The following is a 21,625-nucleotide window of genomic DNA, read 5'->3' on the forward strand; positions in this document are numbered from 1 at the left end:
CCTTGTTGGCGCAAAGGTGCCTTGAAGCGCCCGTGTCCAGTATCTAGTCAGTTTTGTTAGCCACCATGTTTGACTCAATGACCACAATAGCAATGACATCACCATCCTCATTAAGGTTAGCTTGGACTGGAGCTTTTCCTCTATGTTTTGAGCTTTGTCCTTGTCTCTGGTTGCACTGGAAAGCCTCGTGACCAATTTTGTCGCATACATAGCAAGGTCCTTTAGACTTTTGAATATGGCCCTCCGGCTTATTGAAGTAATTCTACTTCTTCACATGTCCTTTCTTCTAGCATTTTTCTATTTTCCTTTAAACCTGTCTTTCACAAAAGTACTAGAAGATTCCACAAGGTTAGCTTTAGAAGAACTAAGAAAGAGAGATTTCATCTTATCCTTAAGTCGTTCAACCTTCTCATGTTTGAGACGGTTTGCTTCCTTAGCCCTCATGTGACTGATCAATTCTTGAAGAGTTAAGTTTTTCTTCTTGTATTTCAGTTGATTCCTGTAAACATTCCAGGAAGGTGGAGACCTTTCAAGAAGAACATTAGTCTGAAGAATCTCGCACATCTCCATGCCTTCATTCAAAACATCGGCAGTCAAGTTCTCATACTCGTGAACCTGCTCTATGATTGTCTTATCATCAACCATGTGAAACTTGATGCACTTTCCAACAACATACTTCTTTTTTCCTGCATCATTTGCACCATATTTCTTCTCCAAACTGTCCCATATGATTTTAGAAGAATTATATTTTATAAACAAATCAAAGAGAGGGTTAGTCATATGGTTAAGCTGACGGCCTCTAACAGTTTTATTATCCTTTTCAAATTTTTTCTTAGCAGCAACATCAATAACAACATTAGTTGTAGTATTAGAATTATCAGCAACGTAATCAACTTCTAATTATTCAAAGAAAATTAAAAGTTTTCGAGACCAACGCGTATAATTGTTTCCATCTAAAGGCTCAAGCTTTGACAGGTCAGGATGTGTTTTGTTCAAAGTGGTAGCCATTAGTCAATATTTGTCATGACCCAAAACCACATGTTGAGCGCCTATCGAAATGCTAGGCAAGCGGCAACCTCAATAACCACGCATTCTTAAAGTTTGAAAACATAATAAAAATGAGTTTAAGGGTAAAATCTCATAAATACAGATACGAAAATACAGCAACTCAATACAATATTCCCCTAAAATTCGGGTGTCACTGATTACATGCGCATCTATACAGTAACATAGTCTGAAACACTGTCTAGAAGAGGAGAACAGTACAAATAGAACTAAATGATAAAAGAGGAGTGTCAAGGACTGCGGACGCCAAAGCAGCTACCTCGAGGGTCTTCGAACTGAATAATAGCTCCAAAGTCAGCAACCACCGTACCCAGAAGTACCTGGATCTACACACGAAGTGCAGGATGTAGCGTGAGTACAGCCAACTCAGTAAGTAACAAGTCTAACTTTTGGGCTGAAAGTAGTGACGAGCTTCACAAGTACAGTCCAATTACAGAAATACAGTACAGAAATATAGGTATGCTTTCAAGTTCAACAGTTAAAGCTCAAACAGGTAAAACATGTCAAGTGTAACTGAAATGAGAAATGATACATCTCGATGTCTATATATCAGCTATGTATGCCAACTGTAATACATAGCAGTGATGAAATCATATGCATACTCTCAGTCAATCACTCAGTCCTCTCATTCACTCCATCCTCACATTCACTCATTCCTCACAGTCACTCAATGTTCCAGTCGCTCGACACTCGCTCTCGGCACTCGCACTCGCACTTAGTAGGTACCTGCGCTCACTGTGGGTGTGCAGACTTCGGAGGGGCAGATCCAGTCCAAGCGCTATAATAAGACAATCATGGCATGAATCAATAAAGCCTGTTGCGGTGTGCATCCCGATCCCATAAATATCCTCACAATCAGGCCATCGGCTTCACTCAGTCATCAATCTCTCCAGTCTCTCGGGATCACAAATCTCATGATAATCAACCCAAACAATGATGATATGATGTATTAATAAATGACAACAGATACTGAGATATGATATGAAAATGATAGCTATGACTGAGTAAAAATCACAAATTAAACAAATAATTCAATAAGTAACACGACCTCTGTGGGTCCCAACAGTACCGACATGTAACCTATGCATGATTTCTAACATGAATCATAGTTCCATTCTCTTTAAGACATGGGAAATACCTGAAAGATAACAAGTTATATGACCGAGTCACAATTCCCATGGTGCACTCCCACACGCTTGTCACCTAGCATGTGCGTCACCTCAACACCAATCTCATAACACGTAATTCGGGGTTTCATACCCTCATAACCAAGTTTAGAAGTGTTACTTACCTTAAACCGTGTAAGTCTACTCCAACAAGCCCTTGCTTCTCAAATCGTCCTCTAAATGCCTCGAATCTAGCCACAAATAATTCGATACAATCAACTCAAGCTATATAAATTAATTTCATATAAAAATGCTAAGTTCTTAATCAAAAGTCAAAAAGACAACTCAAAAGTCAACCCTCTGGCCCACATCTCGGAATCCGATGAAAGTTATAAAACCTGAACACCCATTCAACCACGAGTCCAACCATACCAAAATTACTCAAATCTGATACCAAAATCTCGCTCAAATCTCCAAAATTTGGCTTAAGAAGTTTTACTATCCCCCTCCCCCCCCTTTTCCCCAAAAATTTCAACCCAAATCACTAATTAAATGATGAAATCGAAGATATAATCATGAAATTTAACCAAAACTAAGGCCTCATTTTTTCCACTTAATGGAGGTCTGAATCTTAATCATTCACATCTCAAACATTAAGTGTGTTTGTTTTTAAAGTCTGAATCTAAATCATTCAAATCTTGATCATTAAGTGTGTTTATTTCTTTTACTTCACAATCACTTAATGGGTCTGAATATGTCTGTATGATTAAGACCTATTGTAGACAATAAATTGCGCGGAGAAAATAAAATCAAGACCGAAAATATCGCAATAATCGTAGTATTTGATTTCAAATAATTTGAGTGTACAATCTCTATAAATCCTCCGATTCTTCTTTTCAATAGCAAATAAATCCAACGGGCCTTTGAGCTTGATCTTGAATATGTAGTTTGTTGTCGCGAACGATGGTCTTGAATTCAACTAGCACGAACTTCGATTTGAAATCGTACTCCTCTGGATTTGCTCTTCGTTCTTGAGCTTGAACTTGATTTGTTGAACTTGAACTTGATTGCTTGAAGCTTGAAACGTATGGAGGAATTTGCAGCGTTTGATCCAGGAGCTCTTTTTTGCTTCTTGTTATAACTTCTGGTGTCTTTTCTGGGTTATGAAGACCCCTATTTATAGTTGTGGGAGGGAAAAGTTATGATAAGAACAAACTCTTTCCGACCAATCAAATTGAAGTGTGACATGACCGCATTTGATTGGCCAGAACATGTCACTTCCACACGTGGCGCGATTTCATTGGCTATTTAATTTGGCTTGGCATGCCTTGTCATTTTGACATGTGGCATGATCCCATTGGCTCTTTCGTTTGACTTGGCGCGCCATGTCATTTGACACATGGCACCAAATTGGGCCTCGAGGAAGATGACATCTTGGGCTTAATGAAGTGGGCTCATCACTTTAGTCCAATTAACTAGGCTAGCTCAGTGGATTAAGACTTATTTATTTAATCCATATATGTTGGACTTATATAACTAATCCAATTATATTAGCCCAATAAATTTATTTGAACTAATATATCTTGAATTTAAAATATAATCCAAATTATTTTACGGATTTAATTCAAATAAAATTTATATGCCTACAAATACCCCTTACTTCAAGACTTGTCAAAGTATAAATATGTTGATCTTAAAAGACTAGGCTTAAAGTATTAGCGTAGCATTAAATTTGAAGCTTGGATTAGATAAAATTAACCACGCAGTATATTCCTTGAGACTTTTTGTAGTCAATTCTTATTAAATAGGAATAATGCTAACGTAGGTACAGAATATTTAGCACTTGAAAATCCAACATTACCAATGATTCAGTTTTCCCTTCTTTCTAAAAGAATCCAACAATAATCAAGCTAGATTAGTTGAATTCATATGTTGTCTTTACTGCATCCACATGGCATTTAATTTGGCAATTTACTTTGCTTTAAACAATAACGTAACCACATAGGACCGTTTGACACATGATTTGTGTCACACCCTTTTTTACCCCAAAAAAAAAGATATATGTATGTTATTTTATGGATCGTGGGTTAAAGAGTTTTTCCAATTAAAGTGACAAATTTGAATAGAGATTATTTTATTTACAGAGTCGTCACTTGGAATTGATTTTTCGGTGTTCCAAGTCACATTTTATTTGAATCCCTAATCAAAGGAAGGTTTGACTCTATTATTAATTGGTCTGCGAAAATAAAGTTCGAGTAAGAAATTCTGTTGACCGAGGAGAAGGTGTAAGGCATTCCCCGAGTCCCGTGGTTCTAGCACGGTCGCTTTATTGACTTAAACTTGGCTTGAATTTATTTTGGATAAACTGTGTTTTATTTAGATTTTCATGTTTTACCTATCTACTTTTAATTATTAAAATTATTAAAGAAAAGATTTGAATAAAATTGTCCTAACCGCACCACGCAAACGAATGTGTGACCGAGATAAATTTTATTGATTTTGTCATAATCGCGCTATGCAAGCGAATCCGCAGTCATAACGAGGATTATTAGTACGCTATTACTTTTGGAGAAAATTACTACATTCGAAGAAAATAATTTTGAAATTTATTAAAAGTTAACTATCGCGCTACGCAAACGAATCCGCGAGTTTAGCAATGGATTTATTAAATTAAAAATTAACTAAAACTAACGAGTACGGTATGACATTATTTAATTAAATTATTGAATGTTAAACATCACGTTACGCAAGCGATTCCATGAAGTTAAAGCACGCCTACTAATTGCCTAGCGTCAAAATTAATTAAAAAGCGCTTCTTTTTTATTTATTACTTGTTCGACCGAAAAAAATGATATTATTATTAAAAAACAATTTTTAACTAATGCAAGACATTAAACCCAGGTAAGTTTATGTTAAACTTTCATGGTATTAGGCCACTTATTTTATTTTACAAAAGATAATTTATTGATTTTAAAGAAAATGCCCATCTTACTTTCTATTGTCATTGGGCCTATAGATTTTAGCTTATTTGGCCCATGTTGCTTAAGAGCGTGATGACCAAGACAACACAAAATAACAAATATTCTTCTAAACCCAAATTGCTCCTTACTTTAATGTCCAAACTAAAAATTATTTTTCATAAAAGAAACTTACATGCTAATTATTATCTTTTATCTTCTTAACCAACTATTTCTTAAGGACTAACATAATATTTCTACTCATCTACACCAACATGGCACTAATCAAACTACACCCATAAAAATCACGACTAAATATAAAAACTACAAAAAACGGTAATACTTTAATGCTAAAGAGAAAAACTATATTATAACATTATGTTGACTATAATTCAAAGCATCAAAACATTTGAAGCTAGAAGTCTTTCTTAGATAATTATACATGAACCATGAAAGTAACTCACGGAAAAGATCCCAAACTAAACAAATATGGTTAAAAGTGGGGTCTTTATCTTTTCCTTAAACTAAGTAATCTTAACAGAATACAATTTCAATCACATATATAAAGAAGAAAACGATAATTTAACTAATTTTTAACAGATTTATATGATAATAACACTAATATAATATTCATCTTGAGACAAAATCAGATCTAACATGTTACATCAACCAAACCGGGATCAAATCCTTCTTATTATCATCAAGAATCTTCAATATAAGAATTTGAAAGTTACCTGATTTGTAGAATAATAAAATACACCAGTGCAACAACAATACATTCAACAGCAAATACAGTAGAAACAGCAGCAACTCAAGTGTTAAGACAACCCAGAAAACTCAATAAAGATGCTTGAAACTGGTAGCTATCAATTTCACAAATTGCCTAAAGGATCTTTCTATTTTTCTCAAAGTTTTTGTACTCAAATAATCCTCACAAAGCTCAAAAATTTTAGCTTGCTATATGTATTAAACTGGTGATTTTTCTCAAAGATATATGTCTTTAAGCAACTTTTCAAGATGTGTCCAAGTGTAAGATAGAGTGTGTGCCCCTTTTATAGGAGGAGAGCAGTCATTTAAATAGGCAAATAAATTAGATTTTTTGGACAGATTTTGATTCACCAAAAGTCTGTCCAAAAAACTGACTTTGTGTGCTAAACATTGTTCAAAAGCTGTCAAAAAGTATTGTATTTGTCACCACACAATAACTTTTAAGTTTTGTACTCCAAAGTCTTTGCACAGTAAAAACAACCAAACTTGTACTATTTCTTCTTTAATTTCAGCTTTTATCAACACAAAATTCAAATACTCAAATCCAATAAAAATAAATTCACTAAGCACTTGAAACTTTTATTATAAACTTTCATGACTAAGCGAATAACTATTTCAAAACTAATGAATAACTAATTATCAGTGATTAAGCTACATATCCTTGTTTAGAGGAATCAGGTCAGTGTAGTTCTGGAAAAATTTAATAACTGGGACTACCAGACACTAGATTTAAGACTGTTGTTGTTGTTGCTACTGTTGCTGTTACTGTTACTTGCTGCTCACATCAAAAGGAAAAGAGAGGAGAACTATATATGTCTGCAAACTAAGAGTTACAAAATTCCTAATCTATGTGTCTTGTGGAGTCAAATCTTGATTCTTGACCTGCTCACTTGTGTTGGCCTTAGACTGGATCTTGATACTCTTTGAAGAAAAGATTATGGCTTATTCTCGATCACTCGCCTTCCTGATTCGAAATTGAGAAGATGAATCTTGAGATGCTGGGTCGGTGACACATTATCAAAATTAACTCCAACTATCTTGTGATCGAAAGATTTCTTTCTTCTGATGAGAAACTGAAACCGCAAGCTTTAATCGTCACAACATGTGCTCTACGACAGGGCCTGCAAAGCCATCAAAGACAAACAAAATGAACAAAATTTTCTGCCCCAGTTTGGCACTGAGAAAATTTTGCGAGTTATTGGGTAAAACTGCAGATCAACTTATTTTATTTGAAAGATGCAAAAATGAAACTAAAGGCTCCGAAAAGGATGTTCTTATCTTAGGTGTAAAATTGATATAACTTGAACTTAGGAGGTGCGTGTCCCATGGGTAGCATTGGAATGACTGTGAGATTTAAGGACTCGAACTAGGAATTGCGTCTCCTTGGATTAATGACTCATATTAGGAAGTACATCTCCTATTAGAATGAACACGATTGACTCAATCTAGGAAGTGCGTCTCCTACGAGTGAGGTTGAAGGACTTGGACTAGGAAGTGCGTCTCCTAGGATTGGTAGTTTGGATTAAGAAATGTGTCTCCTATTGCAATGGCTCAAAACTAGGAAGTGCGTCTCCTACAAATGAGGTTGAAAGGTTTGGACTAGGAAGTGCGTCTCGTAGGATTGATAGTTCTGATTAGGAAGTGCATCTCCTATTGGAATGGCTCAAACTAGGAAGTGAGTCTTCTACAAATGAGGTTAAAAGGTTTGGACTAGGAAGTGCATCTCCTAGGATTGATAGTTCTGATTAGGAAGTGCGTCTCCTATTGGAATGGCTCAAACTAGGAAGTGCATCTCCTACGAATGAGGTTGAAAGGTTTGGACTAGGAAGCGCGTCTACTAGGATTAATGATTTGGATTAGAAAGTATGTCTCCTATTGGAATGACTCAAACTAGGAAGTACGTCACCTACGAATGAGGTTGAAAGACTCAGACTAGGAAGTGCGTCTTCTAGGATTAATGGTTCAGATTAGGAAGTGCGTCTCCTTTTGGAATGACTCAAACTAGGAAGTGTGTCTCATACGAGTGAGGTTGAAAGGCTTGGAGGGAATGTAACCAGGGGTTGGTGCCCTGTATCACTGAGAAAGAATGTAACCAGGGGTTGGCGCCCTATATCACTAAGAAAGAATGTAACCAGGGGTTGGCGCCCTGTATCACTAAGGAGGAATATAATCAAGGGTTGGCGCCCAAACTAGGAAGTGCGTCTCCTACGAGTGAGGTTGAAAGACTTGGAGGGAATGTAACTAGGGGTTGATGCCCTGTATCACTGAGAATGAATGTAACCAGGGGTTGGCGCCCTGTATCACTAACAAAGAATGTAACCGGGGGTTGGCGCCCTGTATCACTAAGGGGGAATATAATCAAGGGTTGGCGCCCAAACTAGGAAGTGCATCTCCTACGAGTGAGGTTGAAAGACTTGGAGGGAATGTAACCAGGGATTGGCTCCCTGTATCACTGAGAACGAAGGTAACCAGGGGTTGGCGCCCTGTATCACTAACAAAGAATGTAACCAGGGGTTGGCGCCCTGTATCAGTGAGAAAGAATGTAACGAGGGGTTGGCACCCAGTATTACTAAGAGAGAATATGGCCAGAGATTGGCACCCTGTAACGCTGAGAGAATGTAACCAAGGGATGACGCATTGTATCACTTTGAGAGAAAGTAACCAGGGATAGGATACCTTGTATTAAAGTGGAACCTCACTAAAGATTAGTGTACCTTAGGTTGGAAAATACACCTAGGAATTGGTGTACCATATACTGAACATGCGACTAGGGTGTGGTGTGCCCTATATCAAAATGGGACCTCAACTAAAGACTGATGTACCTTATGCTGGAAAATGCAGTGGTTGATGATGATGGGCATGCCTAGAAAGAAGAAGTAGAGTCTTTGAAGAACTTACCTTTGGTGACATTCGTACTTTGAGAACTTCATTTCTACGCTACTTTGTTTCCTGCTTCAAACAAAGATTTGTGAGTTTAACAGTGGTGGTCGGTTTGTGGCCTTGATGCCCTGAGTAGTTTGAATTTGCGGCCACCTTACTGAAAAAGAACTGATTCTTTCAGCGCAATACCGAGTTGCTCAGATACTCGGTATTGCATTCTGGAAATCTTGGCTTTCCATCATTGCCCCCGACTATTTTCGTACCCGAATGTCTAAGGTGCTGTTGAACCTTGTCTACAAAGCAAGCCTTTACTTTGGCGGTTTTTTCCTTTAAAAATCAAACTCGATTATCTTGCACCCAATATCAGTTTGTGTTTGTGGTGCTATAAGCTTTGCCCATGAAGCAAGTCTTGTTTAGTGACCTTTTCGATTTCTTCGAAATACTTTGTTCGGCTTATCAGAGAAAATCACAGTTGGATTTGTGCCTTTGTCAATGCCGTGTATGTCCCACATCATTTGTTTTGCATTTCTGGGAAATGATGACCAATTTTGTGGCCCTTTCTTTGTTGGATTTCTAAGCAAATAGAGACCAGGAAAGTTCTCTTTGGAATTTTCGTTTGCATTAACCCTCGGATCATGTTTAACTTCAACAACTTATTATGCATGTTGCTCCTGGGTATGTCCTCTTTGATGTACTAGGATAGACAGTTAGAAAGCTGGTAACAGATTTTGAAATTATTTCTTATTTTTTTAACAAAGACTCACTCAAAATAATAATGGAAATGGATACAATGACGTAATGTAAAAGTGAGAAGGAATAGTAATTAACTGAAAATGCCACTTTAGGGGAAAAGGAAGAAAGAAAAAGAAAAAAAAATAAAAAATAAAAAATAAAAAAATAAAGAGGCTCCTTTGAATATGGTAGCCAACTTTAATGATCATGACATGCATTTTGGACTGAGCGGCCGAATCTATCCAACAAATCTACCATTTCTTCTTGTTGTTCCTTTTCATCTTTGAAGTTGGCCTCTTTGTGCCAATCATTTGCATCAAATCACAGCCCACCTTCGACCAACAGTACCCCGAAAGGTTTTCACTAACCACCCTCTCTCATTTATTTTTCTCCACTTACTATCGCCTTACAGTACCCATGAAGGTTTTCACCAATAAGACTCCCATTTTCATTCATTATCTTCTTTTTTTTCTGCGAGCAACTTGAACTGTTCTATGTCATGTGAAAATTATTGCTTGTTGCTTGTTTCCCTTAGCATTCTTAAAGACTAATTGAGAGGTCTTTATTTGGAAGGCTTTTGGATAGGGTTAGAAAGAAAGGGTTGCACGAAGGCTCAAAATAGATCAAATATGATAGGGTTGTATATTACAACTTTTGGAATCGACTCTTCATAAAAACATATAAAAATATTCTGCCCCAGTTTCAAATACTGGGGAATTTTTATTTTTTTAATTTGGTTAGACTGAACCCTAGTGTAGAGCTGCCTACGTATCCTTTAAAGGAATCAAATCAAACGTAGTTCAAACTAACAGAAAAGATTTCTTTGTTGTTTTTCTTTTCATTTTTCATTTTTTATTTTTTTTCTTTTCCTTTTATTCTCTTTTTTTTTTAAATCAAATTGTCCTAGCTCCAATTTTCTGGTGGCATGGATATTCAATTTTTTTTTACTCTATGCTTGATTCCAAAAGAGGGAAGTTAAAGAAAAATAAGGGTGGACGAAGGATATAAAGTGTTTGGGTGGCAGAAAAAAGGGCCTCCTAGCCTCAAGAATATCAAACATTCTATCTCTTCTCAGGTTCGACATTGATGGACATGACTGTCTTCCTGGTTTTGTCAGTTGTATAACTCCATCGTCAATATCTTGTTTGCAATAAATGACCTTTTGACAATTTGGAGCCACCTTTTGTCGGTCTTTGCCTTGATGTGAAATGATACATTTCAGTACCAACTAATCCCTTTTAAATTCCCTAGAATGCATCTTCTTTGGAGATTTGGGTCATTTTCCCTTATATGATTAGATTATGGCAGGCTGTGGCATAGATCCTTTTCATTGATTAGTCCAAGAAAACTTCAACCCATTCAAATATCCTTAAGCTGGATTTTCATGATAGATTGAGATGAAGATCTTTAACCTCTACGAATATAACTATTTTGGTTCCTCATGAACTTGACACAGGCTTTTCATCAGAGTGTTTCAGCCTTTTCCTTATCTCCATAGTGCTTTTCCTCAATTTTAATTCAAGACTGGACAAGCTTTCTAAAATCTAGCCGAAAACTCCGCATGCATGTCATGTTACTGAAATTGGCGTGAAAAGAACTATATCTGCGAGAATAATTAAACACAATGGATAAAATGACACAAAGAAAAAAGTTGCATTTTATTGATTAAAGGATAGAGAGGTTTGATGACATGACAAACAAACAACATCTGGATCACAACCTCGAAGCAATCCAGATGATAGCAATTATGACAAAATAAGTTACCAAGACTCCTTTCCGGCAATGAGGGGAGTGACTTTCCAATTACCAAGCTTCACATCTTAGCTACACATTTGCACATCAGCATTACTACTGAATTCAATAAGATTGCTTTGGAATCAACATTCAAATTTTGACTTTTTGGTCAAGCTGTTCCCCAATATTGGCTATCGGATTTCAGGACTGGCGGCATGAGAAATTTCATAGCAACCAATTTGCCAAAAGACTTGGAAGAATTCTCATGTCCCTAACATCACAGATCGTCTCACACAAAGCATGCACAATTGCTCAAACTTGGTAAAAGTCAACCAACATTTTTCTCTTCTTTTTCCCACCAAACTGTGTACTTGCCTTTTCGTGACCTTAGTCGAATCAACAATAGTGATGCTTATTCCCTTGGTTGAGAATATGATAAAGTGATCCTGGATTATTTTCGCGATTTACCTTTGCAAACCGACAAACCGACCACCTTTAACTAGCTTTTATTTCAAAACAATAAGCATGTTAGAATGAACACACTTTTTTGCTTTTTTTTTTTACTTTTTTTTTTCAAAATCATTTGATCGAACCTGATGTGGGTTGCCTACGTATCATGTGGGAACATGAATCAGATCTTGCGTAGTTCATGGAGGATCAGTAATAAAGTAAATAAACTAACTTCTTTTTACTCATATATAAATAACCTCATGAAACCTTTTAGCAAAGAAAATATTTTAGATTTGTTTTGTTGAAAGAAAACTTCTAAAGAAAGAATTCTTTTTTTTTATTTCGCTTTTTTTGTTTTGTTATTTTTTTTTTTTGGAATCTTCGAAAGAAAGACTTTTTATTTTTAAAAAAAAGAAAGAAAATATTTTGCATTTTTATAATTTTTTTAATTTAAAAAGACAAAAAAGATTTTTTGGATTTTGATTTTTTTTTAAATTTTGGGAGAAAGACTTTTTTTTTTTAAAATAAAATATTTTTGAATTTTGGATTTGACGTCTCAAAGAAAGACTTCCAAAGAAGAAATTAAAGGAAAATATGTTTTTGTATTTTTGAAAATTGGGGGCCGGAACCGATGAGGTTTGCCTACGTATCTCACATCCGGTGAGAATCAGACCCGCGTAGTTCGGTTAAAACCCACTATGTTCTTCTTCTTTTTTAATGAAAATTAATCTTTAAAACCCATATGCACTAGACCACATCATTTTTTCTCTATTTGTTCAACTGATTTATGCTAAAATCGGTCGACATGCAAGCCTCCCAAATAATGCAACATGTAGCACATAACATGACATAATGGTCTCAATAAGGTACCTGTCCTAAAACAGAACTCGGCCCATGTGTCGAGCATTGCTAAGTCTAATGCACATGATGCAAATAAAGCATAGCCTACTAGGGATATTCATTGCTCGTGGCTTGTTCTTCTAAGTTTTCAAATCCTAAAGGAGATGGTATCTAGACCTGGCTTACCCGGACGGACAACCCGAGCCGAGTAGCGTCAAGCGTCACTAGGAATAGAACAGCACTGGCTAGCTAACGGCTCTCCCGCCTAAGCATTTGTGATTAAATCCTTCACCAGAAGATGGTAGGCTAACTAGATTTATCTCAAGACAGAAATTTTGTGATGCTGGTAGGCAAACACAACATAACTAACTATAAGAAGACTCAGAGGGGTGCGAGAGAGGATACAATTTATATGTACATTTCAACAATATCAAAAAGGAAAAAAGTGGACAAGTAACAGATTAGGCCCAAATAAATCACAATATATACATAAATTAATAAAGCCAAATAAAGTCAATGTACAAGCTCAAATTCTTGAGACTCCCTAGCGGAGTCGCCAGATATGTCACACCCCTTTTTTTATCCCAAAAAAGATATATGTATGTTATTTTATGGATTGTGGGTTAAAATATTTTTCCAATTAAAGTGACAAATTTGAATAGGGATTATTTTATTTACAGAGTCGCCACTTGGAATTGATTTTTTGGTGTTCCAAATCTCCTTTTATTTGAATCCCTAATTAAAGGAAGGTTTGACTCTATTATTAATTGGTCTGCAAAAATAAAGTCCGAGTAAGGAATTCTGTTGACCGGGGAGTAGGTTTAAGGCATTCCCCGAGTCCCGTGGTTCTAGCACGGTCGCTTTATTGACTTAAACTTGGCTTGAATTTATTTTGGATAAACTGTATTTTATTTGGATTTTCATGTTTTACCTATCCACTTTTAATTATTAAAATTATTAAAGAAAAGATTTGAATAAAATTGTCCTAACCGCACCACGCGAACGAATGTGTGACCGAGATAAATTTTATTAATTTTTTCATAACCGCGCTACGCAAGCGAATCCGCAGTCATGACGAGGATTATTAGTACGTTATTACTTTTGGAGAAAATTACTACATTCAAAGAAAATAAGTTTGAAATTTATTAAAAGTTAATTATCGCGCTTCGCAAACGAATCCGCGAGTTTAGCAATGGATTTATTAAATTAAATATTAACTAAAACTAACGAGTACGGTATGACATTATTAAATTAAATTATTGAATGTACGCAAGCGATTCCATGAAGTTAAAGCACGCCTACTAATTGCCTAGCGTCTAAATTAATTAAAAAGCGCTTCTTTTTTATTTATTACTTGTTCGACCGAAAAAAATGATATTATTATTAAAAAACAATTTCTAACTAATGCAAGACATTAAACCCGGGTAAGTTTATGTTAAACTTTCATGGTATTAGGCCACTTATTTTATTTAACAAAAGATAATTTATTAATTTTAAAGAAAATGCCCATCTTACTTTCTATTGTCATTGGGCCTACAGATTTTAGCTTATTTGGCCTATGTTGCTTAAGAGCCTAATGACCAAGACAACACAAAATAACAAGTATTTTTCTAAGCCCAAATTGCTTCTTACATTGATGTCCAAACTAAAAATTATTTTTCATAAAAGAAACTTACATGCTAATTATTATCTTTTATCTTCTTAACCAACTATTTCTTAAGGACTAACATAATATTTCTACTCATCTACACCAACATGGCACTAATCAAACTACACCCATAAAAACTACGACTAAATATAAAAACTACAAAAAACGGTAATACTTTAATGCTAAAGAGAAGAACTATATTATAACATTATGTTGACTATAATTCAAAGCACCAAAACATTTGAAGCTAGAAGTCTTTCTTAGATAGTAATACATGAACCATGAAAGTAACTCACGGAAAAGATCCCAAACTAAACAAACATGGTTAAAAGTGGGGTCTTTATCTTTTTCTTAAATTAAGTAATCTTAACATAATGCAATTTCAATCACATATATAAAGAAGAAAACGATAATTTAACTAATTTTTAACAGATTTACATGATAATAACACTAATATAACATTCATCTTGAAACAAAATCAGATTTAACATGTTCCATCAACCAAATCGAGATCAAATATTTCTTATTATCATCAAGAATCTGCATTATAAGAATTTGAAAGTTACCTGATTTGTAAAATAATAAAATACACCAGTGCTGCAATAAAAAATTCAGCAGCAAATACAGTAGAAACAGCAGCAACTCAAGTGTTAAGACAACCCAGAAAACTCAACAAAGATGCTTGAAACTGGTAGCTATCAATTTCACAAATTGCCTAAGGGATCTTTCTATTTTTCTCAAAGTTTTTGCACTCAAATAATCCTCACAAAGCTCTGAAATTTCAGCTTGCTATATGTATAAAGCTGGTGATTTTTCTCAAAGATATATGTCTTTAAGCAACTCTCCAAGATGTGTCCAAGTGTAAGGTAGAGTGTGCGCCCCTCTTATAGGAGAAAAGCAGCCATTTAAATAGGCAAATAAATTAAATTTTTTGGACAGATTTTGGTTCACCAAAAGTCTATCCAAAAGACTGATTTTGTGTGCTAAACACTGTTCAAAAGCTGTCAAAAAATATTGTATTTGTCACCATACACAATGACTTTTGAGTTTTGTACTCCAAAGTCTTTGCACAGTAAAAACAACCAAACTTGTACTATTCCTTCTTTACTTGTAGCTTTTATCAACACAAAATTCAAATACTCAAATTCAATAAAAATAAATTCACTAAGCACTTCAAACTTTTATCATAAACTATCATGACTAAGCGAATAGCTATTTCAAAACTAATGAATAACTAATTATCAGTGATTAATAACTATGAATGACTAAGCCAATAGATTAAACACAACTAATAATAAAAATATAAATAATAATAATAATAAAAATAAATAAATAAAAAAATCACAAATTATGCTATACATAAACTAAATACAATACAATTAGAAAAAATAGATAAAGGAAACGAGAATAGGTGTATACCAAACGAGGGCGTTCGGGGTGGTCGCCGGAATTTGGCCGGATTTTTAGTTGCCGGATTTTCGGGATGGAATTGATATCAATAGGTAGGTCTTGATGAGCTATATCCGTTGATGTAGGTATTGTGGGGGTGGTAGTGGCCGGAACTTCAAGATTTTGGGCAAAAAAGTGGCGGCTAAAGTTTCCTAGATCTAACATTCAAGGAGTTTGAAGGGGTTTTGAAGGATTTGGTTTGGAGATATGGAAAGAGGAGGTTGTGGAGATTACATGGTGTGAATTTGGGGGTGTTTGGAGGTTGGCCGCCGCCGGTGGGCGATTTCCGGCGGGCGGCAGCAGTAGTGGGGCACGGATATGGGAGAGAGAAGAGAGAGGAAGAAGAAAAGAATTATGGGGGAAATGAGTGCATTTTTCAGATTTTTGAGGCTTTAAATACCTCTTGAGAGATCAGATATGGACCATTAGATCAAGGGGTGATCAATGAGTGAGATTTGATATTGGGTCACTTAATGAAACGACGTAGTTTTGAGGCAAAACTACGTCGTTTCAGACCTTTTCAAGGGCAGCCCCTTATCTTGCACTTTTGGCCACTTTCTCTTTCAAATTTAGCCCAATTTCTTTCTTAATCCTACTTATTAAACTAAATTTACACAAACAAATAAATTAATTAAGTAACATATTCAAATAATCAATTAACTAGATTAATTCACCAATTGAATAGTTAGTTATTTCCTTAAATGCACAAATGAAGAAAGAACTATTTTTTGGTATTTTTATGATAGAAAATATGCAATCAAAAACATAAAAATTGAGAAAAATAATTAAAGTAACAAAACACTAATTACTTTAGGAGGTGTTAACACAATGTAAAAACTAGGTATTCGCAATTTGCCATGCAATTCTCAGGCGTAAAAAAAATTAGTTTTGCGAGCAAAACTCCTTCCATAAATCGAATACCGTCGCCGCCTCAACAAGTCAAATCCTTGTAGAAAACCAATTATAGCAATGTCCCACATCGAAAGTTACTTCACAATAGCATCCTTTAATCATCTATATAATGCAGTGCGCTCTCCAATTTATGAGCATCAATTTGTTTTGCAAAGGAGCCATTCCGCCTTCTACAATTAGAAAATACTAGAAGGTAATTTCTTCTTCTGTGTATTTTTTTTTGTTTTATACTTTTTTGTAGGTCAAACGAGAAGGATACGTTCTTGTAATGACTTGACCGGCCGTTTTGACCGGCCGTTTTGAGCATTTATGCTACTTTCACTATTTGAAATCTTGAATAACTTCCTACGAGATATTATGACTTGTGTGAATTGTCGATTTTGGTTTTAAGGTATTTCGGAGTTAGCTTAGCAGAATGAATTTCATGTTGGAAACTTAAGTTGAAATAGTTGACCGGATGTTGACTTATGTGTAAACGACCCTGGAATAGAGTTTTGATAATTCCAATAGCTCCGTATGGTGATTTTGGACCTAGGAGCGTGTCCGAAAAATTATTTGGAGGTCAATAGAGGAATTAGGCTTGAAATGATGAAAGTTGAATTTTTGAAAAATTTGATCGGGGAGTTGAATTTTTGATATCGAAGTCGAAATCTGATTCTGAAAATTTTAATAGGTCTGTTATGTCATTTATGACTTGTGTGCAAAATTTGAGGTCAATCGGACGTGAATTGATAGGTTCCGGCGTCGTTTGTGGAAACTTGAAATTTCAAAGTTCATTAGGCTTGAATTGAGGTATGATTCGTGGTTTTAGCATTGTTTGAGGTGATTTGAGGGTTCGACTAAGTTTGTATGATGTTATGGGACTTGACAGTATGTTTGGTTGAGGTCTCGGGGCCTCGGGTGAGTTTCGGATGGTTAACAGATCAATTTTGGACTTGGCCTTCCAGCTAAAGAATGTTGGTTTTCTGTCAGTAGTTTCCTTCTACGCGATCGCATGAGAATGTCCGCAATCGTGTAGGCTTGATGAGGCAGTGTTGATTTTACACTATGTGATCGCGTGAGGTCAACCGCGATCATGTAGATTGGGCTAGTCTGTGCTACGCGAACACGTGGGAGAGGCCGCGTTCGCATAGGAGAACATGAGAGGAAGCTGGGCCACGCGTTTGCTCTATGCGATCGCGTGAAGAGGGGTGTGATTGCGTAGAGTTGGGATCTTGTGCACCGCGATCGCGTGAAGATAACCGCGATCGCGTAGGGTCTTTTCTGGGCAGTGGGAAATTGTGCTTCGCGATCGCGTGTGTTTGTCCGCGATCGCGTGTGTGTGTCCGCGATCGCGTAAAGCAAATGTCTGGGTAGAGAGTTTAAGTTCTGACCATTTTTGACGGATTTGAGCTCGGGAAGAAGCGATTTTCGGGAATTTTTTAAAGAAAATAACGGGGTAAGTATTCTTAACTCAATATTGGTTAAATTACCCGAATTCATGGTTATTTTTATCATTTATTGGGTGAATCAAGTTGGAAAATTTAGAAAAACCCTCTTGGTTTAAATTCAAGATTTGAGGGTCGAGTTGAGGTCGGATTTTGGTAAAATTGGTATGGTTAGCTTCGTGGTTGAATAGGCTTTCGGATTTTGTACCTTTTGTCGGGTTCCGAGACGTGGGCCCCACGGGCGAGTTTTGAGCTAAATTTCGAATTTTTATGGAAAATTAGCATTTTCTTATGAAATTAATTCCAATAAATTTTATTGACTTAATCGAATTATTTGTGGCTAGATTCGAGGCGTTTGGAGGCCAATTCACGAGGAAAAGCCATTGCAGAATAAAGAATTTCACGGTTTGAGATAAGTAACAGTTTTAAATCTGGTCTTGAGGGTATGAAACCCTGGATTATTGGATTATGTGAGTATTCTGGAGGTGACGCACATACTAGATGACGGGCGTGTGGGCGTGCACTGTAGGAATTGGGATTTGGTCAATTCCGTGAAACTGTAAAGTTGTATCACTTGTTGCTAGCTATATGCTTTCTCTGTGTTATAGAGATTTGACTGTAAATTATGTTATAAACCATGTTTAGGCTACATGTTGTTACTGTTGGGATCCACAAAGGTCGTGTATACGTTGAACTATCTGCTTGATTGTTGTTTTGTACTCAATCACAATTTACTTGTTTATTTTATCTCAGTCTCTATTGTTCATTATTGATGCATCATATCATTGTTGTTTGGGCTGATTTCATGATTATTGAGAGCCCGAGAGACTGGAGAGATTTGTGACCGAGTGACGCCGAGGGCCTGATTGTGAGATATTATATTATAGCATGTGAGTTGTCCGTGCGGGATACTATAGCACATGAGTTGTCCGTGCAGCACGTGAGTTGGCCGTGCGGATCCAGATATTGATACTATAGCACGTGAGTTGTGCGTGCAGCACGTGAGTTGGTCGTGCGGATCCAGATATTGATACTATGGCACGTGAGTTATCAGTGCAGCACGTGATTTGGCTGAGCGCTTGGGTTGTAGGAACCCCTCCGGAGTCTGTACACCCCCAGTGAGCGCGGGTACCCATTGAGTATGAGTGTTGAGGGCTGAGAGCCGAGTGGTTGAGCTGTTGTGACGAGTTGAGTATCTGTTGCCCTAGAGGCTGTACTTGCTTTTCATTTATTGTTACACTTAGTTGCTATCTATCAGTGATGTGAAATTCTCTGAAAGATTTTATATCCGGATTACATGAACTTGAACTGTATAAAACTGATTTGACTTAAACTTTTTGGAATTGAAAGCATGTTTACTCTCTGCTGGAATTACTGAAAATGAACTGTAACTGTGTAGCTCGTCATTATCTTCAGTTCCTTATTTATTATTGTTATTTGCTGAGTTAGTTCTACTCATACCACACCCTGCACTTCGTGTATTGATCCAGGTATTCCCCGATATAGCGGGTATTGATTCTCTTGCATAGTTGATTTTTTGGAGATTCAGAGGTAGCTGTCATGTTTCGCAGACCTTGTCTCTCTTTCCCTATCTCCTTGTTATTGTATTTAGCCTCAGATTATCATAGACTGTATTTTCCAGATTTGTATTCATATTAGATGCTCATGTACTCAGTGACACCAGATTTTGGGGAGTGTTCGTATCAATATTTGTGGGATTTTGTATTGCATTTAAATATTATATTTTCAAACTTAAGAGAAATTGGGGTTTATTAAGATTATCAGCTTGCCTAGTATCGAGATAGGCGCCATCATGACAGATTGGGATTTTGGGTCGTGACAGTTCTTGTTTAACGAGATGATCCATGCATGAAGAAGATAATCATAGGGTGTAAGGATATGAGTACTCATCCCCGCCCAAATATCGGAGAGATTACTCTCAATGTTGCTTGACTATCGGAGAAATTACTCTCAAAACGACCCGACTATCGGAGAGATTACCTTCAATGTGGCCCGACTATCAGAGAGATTACTCTCTAAAAGACCCAACTATCGGAGAGATTACTCTCAATGTGGCCTGACTATCGGAGAGATTACTCTCAAAATGACCCGACTATCGGAGATATTACTCTCAATGTGGCTCGACTATCAGAGAGATTACTCTGAGTGTGGCTCGACTATCAGAGAGATTACTCTCAATGTGGATTGACTATTAGAGAGATTACTCTCAATGTGGCTTAACTATCGGAGAGATTACTCTCAATGTGCCCCGACTATCGGAGAAATTAATCTCAATGTGCCCCGACTATCGAAAAAAATACTTTCAATGTGCCCCGACTATTGGAGAGACTTACATGTCCACCTTAAGATTGGAAAGTATAGTTTCCTTTTAAGGACAAACCCATGAAGAGGTCAACTTAAGGTGCAAAGGGACTTATATGTCTACCTTAAGGTTGGAAAGTTATAGTTTTCTTTTAAGGACAAACCCATGAAGAGGCCAACTTAAGGAGAAAAGGGACTTATATGTCCACCTTAAGATTGAAAAATTATAAAGCCTCAACTCGAAGACTTTGTGGACTTGATGACGTCGATTCGAACACTTGGAAAACTTTGAAGATTTGGCGGACTTTGCAGACTTCAACTTGAAGACCGACAAACTTGAAGATTTGATGGACTTGAAGATTCGGCGGACTTTGACACTTCAACCTGAAGACTTTGAGGGCTCAAATACTTCCACTTGAAGACCGGCGAGTTTGAGGACCTCAACTTGAAGACATGGAGGCTTAAATATTTTGACTTGAAGACCGAAGAACTTGAGGACCGACAAACTTAAAGATTTGGTGAACATGAAGACATAGTGAACCCCTGGATTTCAGCGCAGATACTTGGCATCCTCCTAAAATCGTCCCATTGAAGATACCAATTTACCATGGAGGGTTGCCCCCTTTAAATAAAATGGGATCCAAAGTTTAACAGAAGAATGGTATCTCAGCTCAATTTTCAAGTGTTGATTGAATGAATTAGACTTCATCGTACTTCATTCGGACAACGATTGGGGGGTTATGTATCTTTTAAACTTATGCGACTGAACTCTGAATGAAAATCTAAGCTGCCTACGTAACTCGATAAAGAGGATCAAGTCATACCGTAGTTCAGAATGGGTGGATATTTTTTATTTATTTTTATTTGTTTTATTTTTTTATGTCCTAACTTTTGCCTAGGCCGCCTTTTTCGAGGTTTTCAACCTAGCAGGCCCTTATTTTTGGTGGTGGGCCACACACAGTTTAGACTAATGCGGGCTAGGAGTGCAGGAACATGCAGTTTAGGCTCATGCGTCAAGGAGCGTTACAACTTCAAGGATAATACTTATTCAAAAACTTGCCATTGATAGGGCCGATTCTCATGCCATCTGCATCAACCAGCTTGTAAGCCCCACTTGAGTAAGCTTCCTATACGACATATGGCCCATCCCATTTTGAAGTAAACGTCCCTACAGGTTTATGGGAAGTAATAATGGGTCTTCGTATGGCAAGGACTTGATCTCCTAATTGAAAGGATCTCGGGCGAACTCTTTTATTGAAGGCGCGAGACAATCGAGCTTGATAACATTCAAGACTCTGTTGAGCTTCCAACCTCTTCTCATCAAGAGCCTCCAAC

At 36.6% G+C, this 21,625-nt stretch overlaps 1 long non-coding RNA gene across 1 annotated transcript; it reads right to left on the reverse strand.

The window, feature by feature from the left end:
- Positions 1-5,471: 5,471 nt before the first annotated feature.
- Positions 5,472-15,981, reverse strand: LOC108943949 (uncharacterized). The gene is made up of 2 exons (XR_001967936.3): positions 15,600-15,981; positions 5,472-5,836 (listed from the first exon to the last, which is right to left on the reverse strand). It is a non-coding gene; the product is annotated as an uncharacterized lncRNA (long non-coding RNA).
- Positions 15,982-21,625: the final 5,644 nt, after the last annotated feature.

This window comes from Nicotiana tomentosiformis, chromosome 1 (assembly GCF_000390325.3).
Source record: "Nicotiana tomentosiformis chromosome 1, ASM39032v3, whole genome shotgun sequence".
NCBI classification, from domain to species: domain Eukaryota; kingdom Viridiplantae; phylum Streptophyta; class Magnoliopsida; order Solanales; family Solanaceae; genus Nicotiana; species Nicotiana tomentosiformis.